At 40.5% G+C, this 12,074-nt stretch overlaps 1 protein-coding gene across 6 annotated transcripts in view; it reads right to left on the reverse strand.

Annotated features, from left to right (window-relative positions):
* Positions 1-12,074, reverse strand: part of LOC145673891 (uncharacterized) — a 286,927-nt gene that overhangs the window by 119,562 nt on the left and 155,291 nt on the right. The gene's annotated exons all lie outside the window — the stretch shown is intronic.

Here is a 12,074-nt window from a genome sequence, read left to right on the forward strand (position 1 = left end):
GAGATTCTAGCTTCCAAGAAGGAAGAAAAGTACCGTAGAATTTGAGCTGACTGTGACGAACTTACTCTATGATACTAAAACATAGATGAAAAACAAAATTGGGGCCAGAGCTTGTTTAGTTATAAATTTCTCCCTGAAGGCATAAGAAATAGTAAGGGTAAGATACTGGAACTGGGTGCGCCATACTGCAGAAGTTTTTTCGTACCCCTCAATGTCTAAATTTCAGTAACAAGTCTGCTATGAAAAATATAAGATAAAAAACATGCAAAGACACTCACTCATAAAAGCAGTAGGGTAAAATTAGTGACAGTGGGATATTAATCATCTTTTGCCAGGGCTAAGCGACAAGGATAAGCTAAGGCCCAAGTTAGTACGAAAGATAAAATAAGTCAAACACTTGTCGGGAGTGTCAAACTAGAAACGAACAATCCGTTTAATGACAATAGACAGGAAATAAACACGGAAAGAAGTAGAAATGAGTTAGGTATTAACACTATAACAATCACAATGGGGCTATGACATGGAAGTGACAAAGAAACAAAAACAAAAACTTGAGATATCGTTAATGGTGATCTCTGAGCAGTATTGGCAAGTCTTCTGGGGCCAAAGTCAAAGTCGCCATGAAGTCAAAGTCTCGAAGCTCACCATGATTAGGGCGATCCACAAGCAGATGCTGAATACTCTGTCTAGTCCACAGGCCGCAAAGAAAAAAAAAGTTTTCGCTACGAAGTAGAAATCCATGTGGTAAGAGTGAACCAATGCGAACTTAAAATTCTTTCCTCCTGTAGAAACGATCTTGTACTAAGGTCCAGACACAAAGTGCAGGTTTAAGAACATGTAATTGTTGTTAAGAGCCTGGTTCTATTCGAGCTGCCACCCCTGATGCAACTAAACAGTGAATAGCGAACGCAAATCTGTGCTGGAGAGCTGAAGCTCTCTTACTTCATGGGCTTCAACTTTTACTGCACAGTCTGCTTCTTCATTACCATTTATGTCAACATGGTTCGGAACCCAGAAGATTGTACCTCACATTCCTGTGCTACGACATGATAGAAGAATCTGTTGGACGAAAGAATGTTTACTTTGCACATCAAGGAGGCTACTTAGAACACTTAGCGAGTCACAAGAGCTTAAGATCCTGCGTACATGACACACAGAGTCATAACGTAAAGTTTCTACAATTGCAACTGCAGTTTGAAAACCTAAGTATTCCTAGTTGTAAAGACACATCTGACAATGAACATCCTTGGAACTATCAGAAAAAAAAGTAGTCCTGAAACTCCTGTAAGAGGGATCGAAACTCTTGCTGAAATTCGTGAGGGTTGGTGCTTGGCTTCTTTTACTGGGTTATATGGAAAGAAATAGCTGGACGAAGTATTTTCTATGGGGGTGTACATAGAAAACTCAACTGCATAACTGAGGAACATCGACGGCAAGGTTATCCAAAAGTTCCAAAGCATGAATTCCAAAAGGCTTGCCGGCGTTGGGTCGTGACTGAAAACATTTGCAGCGCTCTCCAGCATCCAGTGCAAAAGATGCTGAGCCATTGATCTGAGATTAACAAAACAGCAGATCAGCCGATGGCTCGTGCGCTTGCGCTTCAACACAAACTCAGAATAGGACTCGTACGGAATGCACCAGTCGCCAAACGCCAGTGATGGACAGTGTTCTGTTTGCGTTACGTGGTTACGTCTGGCGGATCTATAAACAGTGCATCTATAGTACAACTTTGAGCGGATTAGGATATTATACAGTCGCAGAAGGACAATGTGATCAGCAACCCAAGAAATACGGAACAACACTTTGAAGATTGAGTGCTCACAGACAGCGATAGCAGATCAAACTGAAGGTCCAAAAATAAGATATTGTCAACAAAAGATAAGCGCGTATGGCCTAGATAAAGATACGGATGATATGTGCAGTTGTGTAGCCGACAACAGTGGACTCACTCACTCTTGTCAATGGAGAAAGTAAATCCTGTGGTCGGTGACTAGCGTGAAAGCCTGTTCAGAGTGAGTTGTATTTGTCTAGCAGCAACACGGAGATCGCAAGTGGCAATAAAATGGCAAGTAGTCCACACACAAATGTCCATAAACGGAAGCCAGTATCATCAATTATCGCCACAACAAGAAGAATCACACTTAAGACACTACCTTGTGAACGGCATTCTCTTGCGAAAAGCGGTCGGAGAGTATGGATCCTAATCGGATTCGAAAAATATCGATCTCCAAGAAACTGATGTAAAGGAAGCCCATAGAGCCTCATATTTCCGAAAGAAGTAGCTGACGTAAAATTCCATAACGCCAAGTGGTATCATAAACCTTCATACGATCAAAGAGCTATCAGATGCTGGCGATGGCGAAAAATATCCTGGATTGCATTCTCAAGATGAACAAGATGATCATTAGTGGAACTGGAGTTCCGGAAACCACATTGGAGATCGGAAAACAAGGAGTTTGTTCGCAAAAACCACACTAAGCGTGTATTGATAATTTCCTTCAATAGCTTGCATAAGCAACTGGTTAAGACAACGGGACTTTAACTAGAGCCAGACGTAGCCGATTTCCCAGGTTTGGGGATAGAAAGAATATAAGCTTCACGCCAAGCAGAAGGAAAGGATCCTTAAGTCCAGATACGATTACATAGGTCTGAAAAACATGCTTTACCAGAGGCAGGAAGATTGGGAAGTGTAGCATAATGTGTAGAGTCGGGGCCAAGATCAGTCAGTATTTTAGTGCTAGTGAGAGCAGTGGTAATTCAATACCGGTAAAGGAAAGTTATAATTTTCATTATTTGGTGACGTAAAATGTAAGGGTCTACATTCTGCTTGTGCTTTAACTTGCAGAAAGTCAGGCGAATAATTAGCCCAACTAGAAACTGCGGCACAATGCCTGTCCACTTCATTTGTAATCCGCTTCTGATAAGTGATCAATTCGTCTTGAACAAGGAGCGCAGAAACGTCGACTGAAATTGAATAGCCATGAAGATGACGAACTTTAGACCAAGCAGCACTCATGGAACTATCTGCACTTAAGTCGGAGACATAGTTGCGCTAGCTACGTCCTTTCCTTTGTTTAATCAAATAGCGTGCTCTGGCACGAAGGCGACAAAGTGCTCGGCGTCGTGTAAGAACATGTTAACGTATTTCTTCCGACTACCAAGAAACAGTACGTTTTCATGGAGCCCCATCTATCAATGGAATCGCGGCATTACCAACAGCTACCTCACCTGCGTGAAAGGCCTCAAGATGTGCATCAACAGAAAGCTGGGAGTCTGCCATAAAGTCAAAGATGCCAGGAAACTGCCTCCAGTCTGCACGGCGGAAGTTGTAACAGGCAAATCACTGACTGTCAAGCAGGTAGCCCAGTGGGAAAGATTGGAAAGTGATTAGTGTCACGTAATTCATGATACAGACCCCACTAAAAAAAGAATCAAATCGTAAGCTGCACACAAAGAGATCCAGATGTGAATAAGTTTCCTATGGCAGTGGTAAAATGTGTCGGGCATCCAGTGTTTGACAAGATAAGGTATGAAGTTTCCAGGAAAGTTGCAAGTTTTCGACCTCGAGGCTCGGTAGGTAACGGTAACCCCACAGTTTATAGGAGTTGAAGTCCTCCACCAGAATAGCTGAATCTCATCTACATGTATCATGATATATGTCATCTAGATCAGCCGATGTGAAAGCTTCAGGCCGTGTGATGTAAATTTTGCGAAAGAAAAGAAAACTAGAACAGCGAGAAAATGGACATTGCAGTTCACCTCGATAGAGGTTGAATAATGTCATATATTCAATTATTTCATCAGCTGCACGACCATCGTCATCCTTGTCGTGGCAGTGGACATTGCAGCTTGAACAAGAAAAGACCAAGTAGCAGAGCAGTTAGACGAGTTTCTTGGAGACAGAAAATTACAGGATGAATGATAGTGAGAAGGTATTTAAATTTTTCGAAATGGGTGGACTAACCATCGATTTCCATTCTAGAAGAGTCATTATGAGTAAGAATTACGAACGACTTAAGTTTTACCATGTTTTCTCTGTTTCTTCTTATCTTTAAAAAGAAGTACTGTAAATTATAAAGATTGTTCTCCGCCATGATCTGCATGATAGAAATATCACTCTATGGGAGACTGAGTTATGAGCATGGGCGTCTCTGGCGGGGGAACGAGGGGGATGCGTCCTTAATATTTTGAAGTACAAATATTCAACACTTTATTCTAATTTAATTTAGTTACGACAGAATAACATTTATTATTATTATTATTATTATTATTATTATTATTTGGAATATAATATTCAGGCTGCGAAACTATTATAACAAAGTTCTTGATATACCTTACGGGTTCCGTTAAGTAAGCAGAAAGGTAACAAATGGAATCGAAGATAATAAACGAATTGGGCTAGGTAGTACCATTTAAATCACTTTCTTTGATGTCCCCCCCAAATTTTACATGCCAGAGACGCAAGTAGTCATCAGTGTTTGTTTTTCTTATCAGGAGGACTCAAAGACTGGAGGTTTGTTTCACGCTAGACGTAGTGAGAGCAGCAGATTGACAGTTAATAGATCGCTCAACTGTACGGTCTGACTTTCATTCTGAAGCAGTAGACTTTTTTCTTAGGTCGATCCCACGTAGAATGTGGTTCGATATTTTGGAATTGTTCCCTCAAGGATTGTTGAGTAGGATCCCCGAGAATTTCTCTAGGAGTAGTGTGGTTTGGGTAGCATTAGATATTGGTGGCTGCCATCCAGTGTCAACTGATGGTGCAACAGGAAGATCACATTTTTAAGTGTTGACATCAACAATCTGTGTTGCATACGAAGACAAAGTGGAGGAAAAATATACGCCGGTTTGATGCGGCACTTAGCATCAGCAGCGGAAATCTTTTCAGTGATCGTAAGTTTACAAATTATTTTTTCGCCCTTGAATCTAGGACAATCAAGAGACAAGCCGGATGTACTGCTTCATAATTGAGTTGATTTTGAGTTTGTCACGTTCAGCAGCGAGGCTATATGAGATGTGGACCTACTGCCTGACGTGGAATTCGAACCACATGAGCTTCCGCCGGGAATCGGACACGGGTCTCCCACCCAAATGCTTTATAACTGAGATTGGCACATTTAGGTGGGGCCGTACATTGTGTTGGACGCAGCCACGTTCTGCATCAGAACAATTGTCACAGATGGCAGAGGCATTGCATAATGTAGATGAGTGGCTAAAATGCTGGGATTTAAAACAGCGCAAAAAAAGAGGAATGTATAGTCTCACCTTTAAACGATAATATGTTACAGTAAGATTAGCAGGTAGGTCTGGGATGCTAAACGGAACGATATAGGGATCTGTCGATTGTAGCTCGGCACTCTTCCGAGTGTAGATTTTCTTAACGTCCGCAATATGCTATTCAAGCGTTTCATCCTTGATCTCGGCTTCCGACGGTCAAAACAAGTAATCACGCTTTTGCTTATATTTAGTTGCTCATTGGCTTCAATGTTTATTGGGATTTACCAAAAGTGGCGCATTTAAGCAATAACTTTGATTGATTGTCATTTGCATTAAGAAGAGTCCCATTTCTATGTTTGCGAATACGCCCCAGTAGAAAACCTCCAGTTGCAATATGTTGTAATTGGACTAAAAGGTGAAAACTTATTTGTACTACAAGTAGTTTCTTTCTTTGCATCTTCAATAAGTATCATAGGACATGCTACACGATCTCTTCACTGTTCACTTTCTGAGTATTTGTATCTTTGGCTTTTAATGATGCTGTGCCATGTTGTGGAAGTAACCATTAAATCCTCAAGTTCCCGTCACTGTTCTGCAGGACCAACAACGTGGACACGTAGTGCCTACCACAACTCTTGTCAGGAAGCTGAGCTATGATTCCAGGCCCAGTGTGCGAGGAGCTAGCGCCATTTCTATCCTCGACTGATGGGTACTTTAGAGGACATCACTCTTCCACCAGGTCATGATAGAGGTCAAGTTTCCTTGGATGTCCAACATGCCGTACACCTAGCTTTTTCACTCAGGACATCACTCCATTTAGTACAGCTACGCGACAACAAGATTCACTCCGCCGTCACAAGTCTCGAGGACAACACAAAACCACATCCACGAGCCATAGCCAGATCAAAACAAATAAATACAAAATGGGAATCCTGCCCATAAACCAAATCGCACACCATAAATCACTGCCAGGTCACAAAAGAAAATCAAGCCGGCTTCATCCGAGGCGTCATATTGTAGAGTAACATTCCCCTACGGCAGATTAATGAGCAAGACGATCATTAGCAGTAGTGGTTTTACGGATTGGGTGGTGAGTCTCATAACCTGGAGAACCAGTGATAATTGCAGTTCCAAAGAAGTGGACGATGGGGTCCTAACCCTCGAACGCTGGAGGCACAAGAAAGAGAACATAGAACTTTTGACGTAATGGATTAGCACACATCTCTCCATAACATTTATTCCACAAGCAGAAGTATCCCTTTATGTAGATGACATTATAGTAAAAGGGAAAACCAACGACAATGTTGAAGATAGTGCAAATGAGATCCTTTCTAAACTCTCACTGGATTCAAGAAAACAAGCTGAAATTTTCTAGGAATTCGGGTTGTTGAAAACTTTCTCCTATGATGAATATATAATTAAGCTTAGCAGAAAATCAAATCAGATTTTACAATTACAACTACATCAAAATTTTACATGGTCTATTACAGTAAACCAGTGTCATTACTTCTCTTCAGCAGTACAGAAACACACAAGGATTACTATATACAATGCAAATAATAATCATTTTATTTTAAAATATAATCATGCAAACATGTAAGGTATAATATTTACCCTAATGTATGTAATTTACACTATTACTGTTCCTTTTATATTTATTCATAAATGACGTGTCCATTTAACATACATTGTAACACAGTGCTAAATGAAAAAAGGACGAAAGTGAACAATACAATACAACAAAAGTATTATAGATGTTTGCTTGTTCTACAAGAGATTTGAACCCAATGATACTGGGAAGAACCGTATATGAAATACATCGCCTTTCAGTATTTTCAATAATAATAATAATGGAAGGAAACATCAACACGGATCACGGATTTTTGGTGAGTGTGGTAAAAATAAATATTTTTAATAAACTTTATGTTGTGAAGTTACGTATAATGATATTTGCAAGGTGTAGTTATACAGGGTGTAGCTTAATTAATGTAACAAATGTCGGAAGGTGATTCCTGACACTTAGATAAGGAAAAAATAGCTTATTGGGCATACTGGCAGGGATAGCGAGGATCGAAAGCGTGGGAACAGTGAGTTCGAAGAGTTAAATATCGAAAACCAAAAAACTTAGAAATGGCAGTCTAGAAAGTCAAGAACTTGCGCTGCTATTCAATACGTAGTTGCTCGGTTCACACATATAGATGGCGCTTGTGTTCATGACGCTATAGTATAGAAGTGCGGTCATTGTGCTTCGAGTATTAAATAGGATAAGTAGCAGTGGTCGACTAAAACATGGTGCGTTATTCAAACCGCTAACACAGATTAGCTATTCATGTACGGCCGTGCAGATGGCAATGCGTATGAAGCAGCAGGACTATCAGGAGTGTTTTCCTAACAAATGTCAACCATCATATAGGATGTTTTTGTAGCAATTTATCGGCGCATGTGGGAAAGAGGGATGTGGATGTTAGTCGACCCTGTTTTGTATGAACACTTGTTATGGATGAACGCGTATTAGAAGCTGTGAACAATGAGCCAGGTACGAGTGTGAGGGAACTTAGCAGTGACATGCATGTTATTCACATGACTATGTGGCGTGCGTTACATGAAAATGCCTTGTACCTATACTGTCTGTAAAGGGTAAAAGGACTGACGAGCGGATTTCCAACCACGTGAAGTATTCTGTCTGTGCTTCGTTCAAAATAAAGGAACAGACCACTACTATCATGCCGTTTCAGGTATCAGTACTGTTCACTGACGAGGCCGGATTTGGAAGGGATGGTATCGTCAAACATGCATCTCTCTCTCTCTCTCTCTCTCTCACCCACACACACACACACCTACCTATGGTACGGTTATCATTCATCATGAACTTGGACTATGTATAGTGTGGTATTGTCCATGATCAACTGCTCAGCCCATATATACTACCCGGAAGAAGTATTTGAGCTTCCTGCACTAAACACTACCCGAATTTTGGATGAAAGTGTGGGAGACATGCTGTGCCATTCGGTCTAAATTTCGGACCGGCACCGGTCGATGCATCCGGCTCGTAGTTCCTCTATCTTGGATATTTTGTTCTCGTGCACGATATGCGCAATCAAGGTGTGTTCTTCTACCTTGATTCGCAATTTCCGATATTAACCTCTATTCTCTAAGGGAGTGGGATACGCGAACTGTGCGGCCAGACTGAAGTCCTGAGCGCTTACTAGTTAAGCTACTGGTAGAGGCGGTCCTGCTAGCGAGTAAGGTTCTCCCATGCTCTACAGACATGGTGCCCGAGCGTTATATCAAGCTCACCTCCCGCCCATGCTCGCCGTTAATCCGATTCCTGGAATAAGGTCACATGGGCTACCGAATCCCACGGTATGACCACAGCCCAGCAAAGTCCAACCCAATCCGAAAGCCCCGAGGGGTGTGTTCAATCCCAGCCCTGTCTACTCTAAGTTCACTGGCTACCACCGTTCACATAGACCTACCGCACGCCAAGTCGAGAGCTCCCGTACCTCATCCTGAATTCAATTGTACGTGTTAAGCCATCAGTTCAGTTTGATGCCAGTCCTTTATCCTACACAGCTTTCTCCCTTCTACAGGGATCAGAAACCGTCACTCAGATACCTGGGATAGGCATTTTTTCGCAATCACCGTTCAGTTCCCTTGCTGGCAGTAAGCTGCAATTCCCCTTCCGATAGGATTGTCCAAGTAATACGGGACTTCCTCTAATTATGGTAGAGGTACACCGTACATTACCACAGTCGTAGACGGTATCTGACGTAGATGACTGATATAGACGGTCTGCGAGCAGACATGTTAATTTGGGAGTCGGGGACCTTCCATGGTAGGCTCACCAAAGCAATATGGGGCTACCTGTCTTTTACGTGTTTAGGTACCACATACATGCTGTAGCTAAGCTACATTCGAACCCTATGGTACGTGAAGGCAACCATTGGGAGGGATCACCACATCCTTCATCGGTAGGGCCGTTCAAGCAATACAGAACTTCCTCTATTTACGGAAGAAGTGCAGCGTACATTTCCAGACCCAATGGCTAATAGATACTGTCACTCTTTATTAAAGACAATGGCCATTTGGGAGCGATGGCTCCCCTGGTAGGGTCGCGGACCCTGCGCCCAGTAAACCTGCACAGAAACCTTGGACGAAGGCAGAGGCGTAAATCAGGGCCCCGCAGACCCCGCATTGCGGGGGGGCCTCCGGCCATCAGGGGGCCCCAAATCGTGAAGTGGGAAGTAGAGAAGGGGCCCAACTCAGCGATGTCTGCGGGGAGGCCCCCAAACCTTTAGTTACGCCACTGGACGGAGGACTGATTCCATTATCTCTCTTGCTCTTGAGGTACAGTGTGCGCACAGAACAAAGTAATGTCAGTTAGTTGTTTAAGAATACACAAAAGCACTGTATCACACGAAAGAGTTTTTACAGAGCAAATGTCGCAGTCTAACCGAGCGCAGAACCATACTCAGTCTGATTGGTTTAATCCAGAAACGCCACTCCAACCCTTTTCAGACTTTCTTTCACTTCAAACTTGTAATCAAGGGGCACTACGTGGTGGCGCTTCTTGAAAATATGATACATTTGCGCATCGAACAAAACAAAAGTAGTAAGTAATTACAAGCAATATAAACAGTGAAAAGAAAAAAAACAGCGAGAGATTGAAACAAAAACTTAGAACTTTTGCTTTATTTATACTCGATGAGGTGATAAAAGAAAAAAGCTTATTTAGAAGGCCCATAGCACCTAAATAATACTTAATCAACATTTATTCAGACATTTAGAAAGCTTAACATCAATTCACATGTACATACAACCAAAAAATTAAAATAACATATAGTTTTAAAAAATCCAAGGCATTTTTGGTAAATTAAGCAGCTGTTCTAAAAATCTCTGAATTTTTTTGTGAACTTAGTGCCACTAATGGCGCTTTTTCCGCAATACCAATCATCGACAATTGAAATAAAAGAATTGTTTCGGCCCATTTGCTGTATACGTTCCAGTAAGTTACAGATTGCTAAAAATATTACATACAAGTCTTTCTTAATCTGCCTAATTTCACAACATTTGGCAGATAATTCTTTTGAATTTGTTCAAATTATTGTAAGTGCACAGTCGCTGCTAGGTTTAAGGTCTGGTTTCGCCCTTCCACAAATATTAAAGCAACAAGTTTTGAAAACTTTCCTCCTATGTGTAAATTATTGAACAATCCCAAACATCAATTCCATCAACGAGAAGTGGCATATTGTAATATAATAAAATTTAACAAAAAAGAAAGAAAAAGCTTTATAGTACGCTCACTGCAATTACTGAGCTTTATTGTTCATTATCATCATCACTATTAAATCTATTCTTATTTCACAACAGAAGAAAAATAACGTAATATCGATCTCTTTCCTGCCATCCTAACTCTGCTAGTTAGTAGAGGGGAAGAATGCAATGCAATTGGAAGGGAAATTTGACAGGACTGTTCCGTTTCAATAAAAGTACTTAATGTACATTTAGAACAAAGAGTGAACGACGGGTCTAAATGTAGTAGACGGTATATCTGTGAGAGGTACTGTGTTGGTGCTATTCAAATGTCCGAATTTACGTCCAATGGGAACTATTCTCTAACGTAGGGTTTCTCAAGTTTTTCTAATCGCGTAATATGAAAGCACGTTAACTTTAACGCAACCAATGGATGGAACGAGTGCGATTCAACATATATCAATCAAAAATTTTCTTGTACGCCTTATATCTGGAGAACTACATGTAGTGTGGGCAAACCCAATTGCTTAATTCAATATGATGTGCTTCTTCTGCAGAAAATACGAAAATTCGATTTACGGACCGTTGAAAAATTTCATGGTCCAATATCTAATTATTGACCAAGATCGCAATCTTTTGATCATTCCTAAAATTCTTGTTTAAATGACATTACGTCAGGTTTTCACGTATTTCAAATCTACATTCTAATCGAGAATTTCCAATACAACATTATAATGTGTTACAAACTAAGGACGTTACAGTGTCACGACCATCCCGTAAATATCAATATTTTGGAGGCCTCTACAACAGTCATAACGCAAGTGAGACGGACGTGTCCAGTGCATAACGGAAGTACCTTAATGTCGAATACTGTAACAATTTTTAATGAGTACGAACAATGTTATAAGGGACTCAAAATTTGATTTTTTTTTTTTAGAGTTCTTATTTCTAAAACTTCTTGCAATAAGTGTCACATCCAACCACATAAACATATTTTTTTAAAAAAAAAATAATAATAATAATAAACGTAAAAATCATAATGCTGTTTACAGCAATTTGCTATTTCAACCCTTACCGAAGATATGAAATACAAGGGTAGAGACTGTTATGCTTATATAACATTACACTAACTGCTTTTGGTAGATGTAATTAGAAGATGTCGTAACTGCATAGTTTTAAGTAGTATTGCTAACTTTACAAATTTTCATTACATCTGCAAAAAAACCCTGTTCCTGTAAATACAGATATAATGGAACAATAAGTAGCTACGTCACGTGCATACCACATACAGATGTTCAGTTTATATGGTGTATATTCTCAATACTGAAATCGGAAGTGGCAGTACATTTTTTACCACTTCCATTTGTAGTGGAGATTTGAGATATCATGTATTAGATGTTGGGGTGAGTAATTCACTGTACAAAGCCACTTATCAAAAACTATTGCCGTCTTGACTTCATAACGATCAATGCCAAAACCAGAAGTGCTTGTTTCTATCACTTCCGGTTTGAATACAGCTACCCTTAGAAAGTAAAATGTTAAAAAAAATCGATATATCTTATAGTTTGTGGCCTATGTACACTCATGTCCAAAATGATTGTCGC

Source organism: Thermobia domestica, chromosome 17, assembly GCF_964235325.1.
Source record: "Thermobia domestica chromosome 17, izTheDome1.hap1.1, whole genome shotgun sequence".
Taxonomy (NCBI): domain Eukaryota; kingdom Metazoa; phylum Arthropoda; class Insecta; order Zygentoma; family Lepismatidae; genus Thermobia; species Thermobia domestica.